This window comes from Mycteria americana, chromosome Z, assembly GCF_035582795.1.
Source record: "Mycteria americana isolate JAX WOST 10 ecotype Jacksonville Zoo and Gardens chromosome Z, USCA_MyAme_1.0, whole genome shotgun sequence".
NCBI classification, from domain to species: Eukaryota; Metazoa; Chordata; class Aves; order Ciconiiformes; family Ciconiidae; genus Mycteria; species Mycteria americana.
Window position 1 is genome coordinate 73,861,229 of NC_134396.1, and position 11,010 is coordinate 73,872,238.

Genomic DNA, 11,010 nt, shown 5'->3' on the forward strand with positions numbered 1-11,010 from the left:
GACACCTGGTCTCTCATGGCAGAATGCATTTCAAATTAACATTACATACACTTAATAGATTTGAATTATTGGTTTTGCATGAAACAAGAAGACAACTAACCAAAACTTTTTCTTTCATCTTCTGATGAGCTGGCAGCCTATCACGACATTTTATAAATCATTCAGGTTGAAATTTGACAAGGTGAGAGATTTTAGGAATACTTTTATACCACTGCAGTGAACTGACACAGCCATCCTCTCTCAATGTATGACAACTTTTCTTTGTCATATAAAATTATTTTAAAGTGTTCTTGGGTTTATGGGGCTTTTTAATTTTTTTTAATAGTTTTTGTTTGGGTTTTTGTTTTGTTTTGTTTTGTTTTGTTTTTCTTGAGGTAAGGCCTAGAGACGTGTGTTAGAAATTGATATTCATCACGAAAAAAAATACTTGAGGAAAGGAGATGTGCTAGTTCCAGTTAAATTTCTGAAAGGTAATATTTTTCATGACTAGTAGAACATTTTTGTGCAAGATGGAAAAGGGCATACTCGTCTAAAGAAGGCACAAGATCCTCTTTTCTTTTCGGATTGTTAGTGGTACAGCAGCCAGAAAACTTGTCTGACACAAGATGCTAAGATTCCTACCCATACTCTGATTCAGGCAATACAGCTGCTTCATCTGGCTTTCTGGTATATCAATGAGATATTTTAACTATTTCCTTCCCCTCAGGGACTCTGCTTCTGCAATGAGTACTCTGGTTCTCATGGTAATTTTGAGAAATCTTCATTTTGTCCCATTTGATTTTATCTCTATTGACAGTCAAAACATATTTTCCAGGCAGCTGTGGTAGAGGCTGGGGGTTGAGGCTGCTCCATATTAGAGGCTGTGCCAAGGTGCAGCAGCAACAGTCCCTTCCCCGGAGGATTCCCAGTTTAAGATGACAGCCGAAAACGCAAAGCACAGGAGAGAAACAAAGTGAATGGGCAAAAGAATAAGTAAACAAATAAAAAGTTGTATGACAAAATAAGATCTATCCATGCAATTCTTTTTCTACTTGTGGTATTAGTTGTATCGGATATGGGTCTCAGGAAAGAAATCATTTGAAGAAGACTTGGCTTGTTAAAGGCTTCTTCAGCTTTCAGTCTGACTTCTGTATCCTCACAGAAAACTCTTAAGGATCCTGCAGGTCCCAGAGCACCAGAAGCATTGTCTCTTTGGAGTTCAAAATCAGGACACCTCTCCCTGGAGCAGGTGGTTGCTGCAGTACTGTTTTACCCCACTAGCACTTAATTCTAGTAACAGTAATAGTAGTAGTAGTAGTAGTAGTAGTAGTAGTAGTAGTAGTAGTAGTAGTAGTAGTAATAATAATAATAATAATAATAATAATAATAATAATAATAATAATAGAATAATTCCTCTAATGAAAATAAAGAGAAACTCAGAAAGCAAAAATATATTTAAATATAGGCACCTACAACAAACAATGTTTATGTCATCACTGGATGAGCACATTGACCATATTATTCAACAGTATTTTTAATGCATTATGACTAAATGTTTCTAATACTATGGATAAATCTTAATAACATGAAAATATATAAATATTTGACATAAATGTTTTCTTTCTTCCAAGTTTTTTATATGTCCCTCTGCTTACTCCTTTTAGATATACTGAAGTGCTAGCTGAGTGCTGGTTTTGTCACATCAAAAACTTTGTTTAATGTTTATAATTGGGAGCTTTGTATCTTAAGCAAGAACACTTTAAAGGGCAATTTCCATCCTCCATTTTTCTCAGTGGAAAAGCTTCCTGTTTAAGAGATTTCTTTACACAAGAACATGAAAGCAAAGAGTATGACAAGGGATGTTTCTATATGCATTTATTTTTAAACATGGTACTCGAGAATCAGAATTTTCAGAAAGGTAGTTTTCTTTCAAGTCCTTTGGTTCCAGATGGCTAAATAGGAAAGATTCATTACTGCTATAAAATTCAATTATAAAATATGTATAGATATAACATGGAAGCATATTATTTGTCAAGTTATTTTTTGATATAAGCAGTGAAATATTTTAGTATCTTACAAATTAGGGTGCCTGTTACATTCTTGTATTCTCACTCACCAGAGATGTAATGGTGTCTAACATCTATTCAACAGTAAGGTTTTGTAGCTTTGGTAATTGAATAACCAATATTGGAGCACTGCAGCCATAGAGAAGAAGAATATTAAATCCCCAAATCCCTCTTTTCATGATGGGGGGAGGAGAGAAAAAACAGGCAGAAGCTGATAAGAATAGCCAAAGATACACTTTACAAAAGCATTTTGATCATTAATCTTTGACAAGTTGATGATTAAAACCCAGCTTTTCAACCATATATATGAATGCAGATAAGAATGACCCATTTACACCCAGATCTTTTTCTGGGCCTAAACAACTTCTTCAGCCTAGGCAAGGCATAAATTCACTTTTACAGTCTTCAGATTAATACAAGAATATTGTATCTGAAATACAAAAAAATTATGACCTTCGAGCCTGAAGAAAAGTCACATTCTATTAGATGGACAGAGAAGAGTTGTACTTCAATGCCAAATGTTATTTATTGATTCACACATCATTCCTGCTTCTGGCAACTAAAGTCCCTGGAGATTAAAGGAGTGGCCCAACCTACCAATCCTTTAGAGATTTTTTTTTTTCATCCTGTTCATTGGGATTTGCAGATGCTGTTCTTTTGTTATAAGGTTGAAAAATAAACCCTTTACACTGAGGTGCAGTGAACCAAGTACTTATCAGAGATAATAAAAATTACACCTGTACTTGGTCCACTATAGCCTCCCAAAGCTGAACTGCCATGCTGTGAAATGCACAAGAGAAATTTGCTGCATCTGCCTAGTTCGGATTATTTAGAAGCAATGATGATCTGAATAAGAAATTTCTTTCAATTCTTGAAAAAAAGAAATCCACATGATTTAGCACATTCAGTTTGGATTGAAACCACAGAATTTCTTTGTTAAGTTTTAGAAAATCTGGAATTCAATGGCTCCAAGTCCTACCCAGAAGTCTTCCCTGTCATCCAAAGCTTTAGTCTTTTAATCTAGTTTAGTTCCTCCAAAATTCCTCTGTCCTTTAGGTTTGTTTTTTGGTTGTGTTTTTTTGGGTTTTTTTTTTTTTTTTTGAGCACAACCACGTGTTTGATATTCCTTTGACCCATATTTCTTAGCCCATTTTCCTGTTGGATATGAGATTTCTGGAAGACCATGCTCCCACAGTAACTCCATGATTTTGCTTTTCAACCATTTAAAATAACTCCTAGAGTTTAGCTGTTTGAAAGATGGATTCATGTCCCAAAACACTGGGAAGATCAGTTGCCAAATAAAGACACTTTTGTCTTTCCATGGGCAGAAAGGCACACACATAATTAGACAGCAGTTGCTCACGCTGATGAGAAGATGCAGAATAATCAGAGTATGGGGGTGAGGAGGTCTTTGTCCATGAAAAAAAATTATGGAGATACTAGAATGAGAAGCAGAAGAAAGATCAGAGGTTCCTTTTAATTGGAGAACCACATAAAGTAACTAGAAATATCATCAAAGACTGAGAAAATGAAAGGGAGGAGATAAACTCATTTAAAGAGACTGAAATACTGTGGTGTGGAGGAGAAATATTAAGAAATTATTAGAAGGGGGTGACCTGACGGTACCTCAGTGTGGCTTTATAGTGGAGGACAGAGATTACCATGGTTGGAGTGTCATGCAGATATTGAAGTAGATGTTGACAAAACAAACAAACAAAAAGACCCCACAATACATGTAGAAAAGTAGGCTTAATTAGTTCTGTTGCTTACAAAGGAACTCTTTTTTTATTTGTTTTTAATACAGATGCTTTGGACATGTAAATGTAATACATTTTGTAAATGTATTCATTGGTTGTAGAAAAGGCAAGACAAACATTTCTCTCTGCCTTTATCTACAATAACAAAAGTGCTACCCATTAACAAATGTTAATATTTACACTTTGATCACTTGCAAGAAATATACATTTAGACAGCAATTTTAAAGACTAAAACTATTATACATAAAGTTGGTGATATCATCTCTAATAAAAATAATAGATACTAATGTAACAATACAGATGACCAGCATTTACTAGAATCCATAGTTAGTGTTCTGGCTGAACTTTAAATGCTTTTTGTGTTCAGTATGCAGCTTGTTTTTTGGTTTTATCACCTCTTATTTCCATCCACTTAAAAAAGTTACCCATTGAGCTCATTATTTTAAGATGATATCTCCTCTTTATATGTTTTTGTTTGATTCAGGGTTGCTTTTGTAAAAGGGGAGAAGGGAAGCTAGAGTATGAACTACTTTCTTATGAAACAAGGAACAGTTCCTGTAACTTGTTTTCACTGTAGTAATCAGATTAATTCACAAAACCTGAAACTTCATAAATAAGAACACAAGGCCATCATTCCTCAGGAATTTCACTTACATCGATCATTATTACACCAAAGATGTCAGTACAAAGAGCAGTGTGATTTACAATGCATTTGTAATGCTTTGCAGTATTTAATGGCAGCAGTCCAAGTAAACAAACTGAGACAAGAATTCGCTTAACACCACCGTTTAGTAAGTTGGAGTCATATGGACATTCACGACTAAGGTTTTGAAGAAATGTCTTTCAAAGCATACAATCTCATACACAGTAGCAATTACTGTGTTTGTTTGCTGTCTGAAAAAACAATTTTCTCCCATCTTTGATATCTTTGATATATTTGACAGTCTCTTCAGTATACACTGATTAAAAAATTAGCGTGTTGGGTTTGATTTTTTTTTTTAACTGAAAGGATATTTACAACATCTTTAATCTTTTTTCCCAGTACTGAAATTTAAAAATACTTTCACAGTTGATTGCAAGAAAGAGATATGTGTTATTACAAATAACGCAACCAAATCTCAAAATGAGAGATGGATATTTGAGTAACAAAATGTCAAAATTCCTTCTCGCAATCTGAACACAGGCCATTATTTTTGATTCAACACCATGGAAGTTAGCTGGAATAATAGAGAACAAAAACCTGATTTTACCTAAGTAATATACACCAATTTAGTAACTCAGAAGATCAGTTTTTCCTATGGTCCTGCACTAAGATAAAGAATACCGTGATTAGAGAGTGTATTCTTGCTAACACGTATGATTTACCAGCCTTTTATCTCTGCTGTTCTTTGAAAGATAGCCTGATTGACAGATTGATTGATCGATAGTTGATCTATAGCCTCCCTTAACATGCCTGTATCTTGTCATCTCTTAATCCACACACAAATGATCGTAACACATGGTGTTAATATATGCATGCAGAGCACTCAATCAAATTAAAAACCAATACAAGCAAGCTTAATGTAGGAAACCATAGTTTGTTTCCACTAGACAGTGTTGAGGATGCTTATGACATACATACAATATATTAATAAAAGAGAAGGACATTCTTCAACATCTGCTATAAAACCACATAACATTATGAAATCTTATGTCTTATTTGTTTTAAAACCTAAATACCTGATTAGCCGTTGCAAAACAATACCCATAGGTTCACATTTCTTCTCCTTTATTTTGTGTAGTCTGTATCTTCCCTTTTGCCATGAAACCGTCATAGGCAGGAGCTAAGTTTACAGAAAAGCAAGATTAAGAAGAATTGTTCAATAAAAACTGAATCATTCAGAAGAGGGAGGGGCACTGTCTGATACATTGATCAACAGATAAAGCTTTCAACATCAAATATAAGCTTCCTGCAACTATAACTTGTTAAACTCTCAATTCTGCTGCATTCCAATATATCATCAACTCCCAATCCCTATACAAGAATTATTTGTCCTTTTAAACACTCTGTTTGTCTTCAACAATAATTAGAAATAAAAGATCCTCCCACAACAATCTACAAAAATCCAACAATGCTTCATCAGGAACACCTCCAACTCAATCAAACCTAAACTACTGATGCAACAATTTTTATGGTCCACCCTAATGATACTTTACTACAGCTGAAGTAACAATGACTGTAAGTTTCTGATAGTTTATAAAAAAAAAAAAAGAAGAAAAAGCTCTATTTAACTTAACAGCAATTTTCTCTTCATGTACTTACAATTTGGGATTTTTTTGTTTCTTAAAGGTTCGGCAGCCATTCTTAAAATACTTTCTAATGTTTTTTTTTAAATTACTTGACCTTCACTTTAATTTTTCCTACTTTTTGTTTTTTAATTTTATGTATATTGAGGTGCTTATCTATGGGCCACCTGCATTCATTGTCTTTAGATTTTCTCAGTTTCTTGCATAGAAAGAGAGAATTCACAATGGCGTTTCCTGGAGCAGAATTAATACCTAATTGTTCCTCATGTGTTGTGGCTGTTCTACTCATGAGTGAAAACACAAGTGAGAAATGCAGGTCATTCCTCCCAGAAGCATGAAGCATCACAAACATTGTAATTTGTTTATGCTGTATAGTTCTCATAAAAACTACTAAGAGGATGTAATTGTTTAAAAAATGTAATTGCTATCTTTTAGCTCTTAGCTGTGTGAAAAGTAATTCTGAATAGGAAGAAAATAAGTAGCTGTAAAGTGCCTGGAAATTATCTGAGATCTCCATCTACCCAGCAAAACCTTTTCCATCTATCTAATATTACGGGCTGGGAATTGTTATACCAAACTGTAAGGGACTCCCATGATACCTGAAATACCTGAAATGCTGAGGCACACAGGTTCCTGTGTTGGAGGCTGTTACAGGAGGGATAATAAAGGGATTTCGGTCTGCAGGACCCTTTTGCATTCCTGTGTTCAAGCATAGCTCTGAATTAAAACCAACAGGAAGTAAAATTTTAGATAGCTTTTCTCCCAGTTCTACCATTTAGCAAAAATGTCTCTTAAGTGGAAATAATTTAGGTAGTGCTAATAAGTTAATGTAATATTTTGGTAGGTTACCAAACTAGTTGTTTGTTGGATGTTTTGGGGTGTTTGGGGTTTTTTGTTTGTTTGTTTGTTTGTTTTTTAAGGCAGGATTCCCTCTTCATAGACATTTCACAGAAGACAAGGTCTTGGGAGCTTAGGTTCCTGGCTCAGTCTTTCCCTATTATGTTTCCAGGATAGCATCATGCAATTTCCTCCATTATTAACTTGGTTACAGACCTACCTTCAAGGACCATAGAGCACTTTCAGATAACAACATAACTGACCTCCTTTAAATGCACATATTTTAGGTAGCATTTTATGTAGCCAGGTAAATATTTTATCTTTAAAAAGTTCAGTTGTCTTCTAGTTATCTTTTTTTTTTTAGGCTTGAAATATACTGTAATAACTTTCTAGAGTTAATTCACACTTGATTCACTTGCTTTGCTTGTACCAGGTCCCAAAAGTGGAAGTGTTTAAGCTGTGTTAAGAGCAGACTACCCATGCCTTATTCCTCTGCCTCTTCCTTCTGCCGAACCAACACTCTGACAGTCTCTTCCATGATGCAAATTAAGAGACTGTTCCTTCCTCATACCTGACAAACTCATGGCTGGATACATGGGAGAAAAGTATGCTAATACTGCATTTCTTGCATAAGTATATACATGCATCATCCTCTGATCCCTCAGGAGGTCTGGAAATGCTGCACTTCAAAGTAGTCTGTGTATAGTTTTTCTATCATCTAGCTGCTTATCATGAGGCTCTGTTGCTAATACAGGTGATACACAAGAAGAGAACCGTAATTCCAGAAGATGAGTTGGTTCAGTGCTTAGGAAATAAGCTGGAGACTAATGTCACTAGTGCTGAGTTTCTGTGTGATGTTTTATGGCTCATCAGGCACATAATGGGATTGTCAGCACTGCCTGGATGCATGCTAAGGTGCAGTCATGAACTACATGGGCTACCCCATGGATGGAAAAAGAAGCAACGCTCAAAGCCATGCTACTCCTGAGCACAGAGGCCAAAACATGCCCTCCTGATGTACAGATAGTGCATTCAGATATGACATATCCCACAGGGCTTTCTAGGAGCGTCACTTAACCACATGGGGTGGACAAGGCAGTCACCTCCACATGCTGCTTGCACAGTGCAGTCACTGGAGGCTGTTGTGATAGAAATGTCCACATTATGGTAAAGTGCAGAATTATAAAATAAAGGTCAGAAAGACCAGTGTGCTGTAGCACGTTCTCAAATCACCCTGTTCTGGACAAAATAAATGCATCCTCTATGTGTCTGTTCTTTTTTGTAAATGGGGATGGTATTGATTCCTGACCAAGCAAAGATCTTTGCGGTGTAATAGATACGTAGGAGACTCTCAGAAGCTACATTAAATGAAACGCAGAAGTACCTTCTCATAGATATTTATTGCAAAAATATTAGGAGGACTGGGGCAATGCAGAAAGAGGAAAAACATTGTAAGTATTGTCAAATACTGAACTGAAAGTATCTTCTAGGACATCACATTAAAAGGACCTATATTTCTATGTAATGAGAAATTAAGTAACATTAATCCTCAGTTAGTGGCTTCTTTGAAATACACTTAACATGTTAGGTTGAATTTAGGATGAAACTCATGAATCTTTTGCTATTGCTAGTACATAGATGCTACTAGTCAGGACCATACTTTGAAATATGATGCAAGTTTATTGCTAAAAAGTTGGCTGTGCTCTTTGAGAGACTTTTCTTTTTGCAGAAGAAAATGTTGACAGATTCATGCATTGGTATCGATATCTTTCTCTCTGTCCAGCTGTCTTATATGTATGATTAACGTATTTTCAGTTAATGATTTCTAAGATTCTTTGTTATGCCTTGTCAAAAAGTAGGCAGACAGCATGCTAAACACAGTTTCAAAAATGTATAAAGAAATAATTAAGGATTTTGTACATTATTTATTGAACATATGGCAGAAGAGAATGCAACAATTCTTCATTAACTAAATACCGTTGATAATATGGTGTAAAGTATGAAATCTACAAATTTTTCTACTACTTTTAAAAATAGTTTTTAGAACAAGGAAATTATTAAATGGTTTACATAGAAAAGTGGCTTAAAACATGAGTTTCTTTGCTTTTTTTTTTTTTTGATGGCCCTCTTCCAAGACTAAAGAATAATAAAGATAAAAAATTTTGTACTGAGCTATGAAATAGATGGCACTGCTGGCACTAGAACTTTTTCTGTCAGGTGTGGACTGTTTATCTGAGAATAGGACGCTGAGGCTTTTGCTTAGTTACTCATTGTCGTTAGGAAAGGGAGGAAAGTACTTCTGGTAAATATGCTTCGGTACTTCCAGGCCATTCACCATGATATTGTCTACGCTAGATTTGGGCTGATAGTTCTTCATTAGGTTCACTCATTCTGAAGGGTTTTGTTGCTTGGAAAAATACATGAAAGTGGACAAGCAAAACTTAAAAACTTATCCACTGCTTTAAATTGGCAAACTACCCTGGACTGTGATTATTAAACTTTGTCATTGGTCATGAAGTCAAACAACAGAGAAACATGGAAACACCTTATTCGTGTGGATGAGACAGGTTACTACCTGCACATTTTTCTTTCAGGCGTTCAGTAATTTTTATTTGGTAATCTTCTATATGAACACAAACTATGGATTCTCCTCATTTTCTTTATGTCCAACCTCCAGCCTTGCTTTTGTGTTTTTCCTGTTAAACTGTTATTTTTCCTTAAAAAAACCCCAAACCAAAACCGAAATGATTTCACAGATAAAGGACTTTTTCTGCGGGCTGAAGCAGAGCTACTTGGACTTTGCTGATGCATTAAAAATTAGCAACCTGAAGTACAAGTATTTGAAGACAGAGTTTGGGTATGTGCAGTCAGGAATACTGAAGGAGCCATCAAACTTTGTCCCTTCATCTTTTAGACACACACTTTTGCAAAGATTCGCCATGTTCTAGTTTAAAAAGAACACGACACTTCAATCTCATTGTTTTTATGTTTGGAATTGCCCTTTGCCCTTCCCCTTCTCTTTTCCCTTCCCCCCTCAATTGTGCCTTCTAACTTCACATGCACCCATAGACCCTATAAACCACTGAAATATACGGTGTGAAGACTTTTAGTACAGAAATCTGTTTCCCACCACTTATTTTCATTAGTTTTATCATGCCATTTTGTCCTATTTTGCAGCTTTCCTGTGGATGACAAAGAAATGGATTCCTTTAAAGAAAGTTAAAGCTTTTAAATTGCTTTTTTCTTATATAGGACCTATGCTTGCCATAAAAGCAAAGAAAAACAGTCATTATTTTTTATAAGGATACTGCTTAACCAAAAGTGAGTATCTGGAAAATATAAGGCTATTCACACCATATGATAGATTCAGCCTACATAACCCCGCATCCCCAAAAAAGTCTCAAAAAGCACATGAAAACATCTCCCCCTCGTAGCTGAATAAAGACAAATGTCTAAGTCCTTTCAATAAAAGGAGAAATACTGGCTCTGTAGAAGACATTAAAAGATTATGGAAGCTTTTAATAGTAATTAATTAATGCAACCTGGAAGCCATTGATAAGAAAAAAAAATGAGAACTTTTCTTAAACTTATCTGTAGAAAAACTTATCTGGTCTTTCCTATCGTTGAATAATTCATTGAGAATCACACATATTTTCTAAAACCTACAGTTCCATCACTCAGGTTAGAAAACAATTCCCAAGCCTCTAAAAATTCAGTGTGCTTAGATAAGGAAATGTCTTGTTTTCACTGACGTCAGAGTCTAATGAGGCATTACTTTTGCTGTATAAGAAAATATAGACAGCAGCCAGTATTTATACATGCAGGAAAAGAGCCTGATCTCAGGCTGTAGTCCTAGGAATATTGCTTAGCTACCATTAAAGGGAATTACTCTTTTGAGTAAAACTTTGAGGATCAGGCTCATTGAAGGATGCACTCTGTATGTGAAGGACTTGTTATAAATGAATTTTATTTCACGTTAGCTGTAAACGCCTAATATTGTGAAGTCAAATATCAAATATGCTAAAGACTGCTCTTATTCAAGCACATGAAAGAAGTGCTCATTAATTTGAGAGTTTAAAATGCAA